The following is a 1,626-nucleotide window of genomic DNA, read 5'->3' as shown; positions in this document are numbered from 1 at the left end:
TTGAATAAACACATCATGTATAACAAAAACAAAGGATTATTGTAAGGATCTTTACATCTATTGAAATACATGTGCAAATGACTATGCTACCTCAGAGTCACATGAGCCAGCTCTAACTATGAGCTTGTTAAAGATTTAAGCTTTAGCCCTAGTAGATCTAGTAACACGGGAGAAAAGCCTTCTATTTAAAAATGCTGTGTCCCATTCTGAGTCTACGAACAACAAGTAAGCCTGCACTCTGAAAATGAAGTGGCCTATTTGAAACGTGGTACCAGGTCTGGTGCACACAAATACATAATGTGTACCTTTTTTGCTAAGGAGGCTGCACTGAGCTGTGAGGCTGTTGGTGCATGTTGCATCAGCAAGCAGTGAGACAGATGGGGAACGATTGAGATGAAGAGTCCTGTCAAGCCTCTGAAGGCAGCTGACAGGTACCGACAGGCAAAGCAGAGTGCAGCTTTGGTAGTGCTGCTAACTTGGGACATAGTGGTGGAAAGAATACTTGATCTACTCGATCAAGTATTCTACTGGTACATCTACTGGATCTACTAAATCCAGTTGATGGCCTAAAAAGAGAAGACACAACTGAATCTGGGGAAACAACTGGCTCATCATTGGGTTATGATTACAGAGGTATTTAATACAATTCCTTGATGGCAGGAATCCAGGGATGGATGAGATTCACCTTGAATTCGTTAAAGTTTCCTCATGGAGACATTTTCAATCTGACTGTCCATGTCTTACCATTGTTCATATGTTTTTTTGTGTAGCCAGAGGAATAAGTGGCCTCAAAAACTGCTTATTCTTTTTTCCAAGGATGATGTGGTCCTGTTGGTTTCATCAAGCAAGTCACCAGTGGCCACCGGATCAGTTTGACGCAGAGTGTGAAATGGTTGGTTAAGAGCCTCCAAGTCTTCAGCCAAAAAGAGTGGATCACCCAGTTTAAGTTGGAATTAAGTTATTGCCTTAAGGCAGGGGTCGGCAACCTGCGGCTCCGTGGTTTGGAAATTGTAAAAGTATTTAGCTGAACTGTATTTTATTTGTGTTAGTTCTTTTTTAACTTGTAGTTCTAAATTGGAAGATTATCATGATGAAATATAAAAATAAAATGATAGAATGGTTTTTTAAGAGCATAGTGCTTTTTTCCAATTATTTTTAAAATTCAGGCTCCGAAAGCCCAAAGGTGATATAAGGATGACGGCTCAGTTTCTGTTGACTATATGGATAATTTAAGTTCAGCTTTTAATTCATTTAAAAGTGACCTTCAACTGGATGTTTTTCTTTTTTGTTATAATTTTTTTCAATTTTAGTTCAAAATGTGTTCATTACATCAATAAAATTTCATTTTCTTTCTAGCACTTCATGAATTTCATAAGCAACACACTGTAGTTGTTTATACAAAGCATAACGGTAAAAAAAATGTATGCAGTGTTATCTTCATTTTAGATGTCAAAAAGTATTTGTGGCTCCCAGTGTTTTTTCTGTGGAAACAGGGTCCAAATGGCTCTTTGGGTCTTAAAGGTTGCTGACCCCTGCCTTAAGTACTTCATGTATCTTAGGGGTCTGCTCATCGGCGGGAGAAAGAATGGAGTAGGGGAATAATAGATGGATAGGTGTAATATAAGC

This window comes from Aulonocara stuartgranti (genome assembly GCF_965226115.1).
Source record: "Aulonocara stuartgranti genome assembly, chromosome: 12".
NCBI classification, from domain to species: Eukaryota; Metazoa; Chordata; class Actinopteri; order Cichliformes; family Cichlidae; genus Aulonocara; species Aulonocara stuartgranti.
The sequence above is the reverse complement of the archived record's forward strand: the minus strand, read 5'-3'. Positions refer to the sequence as shown.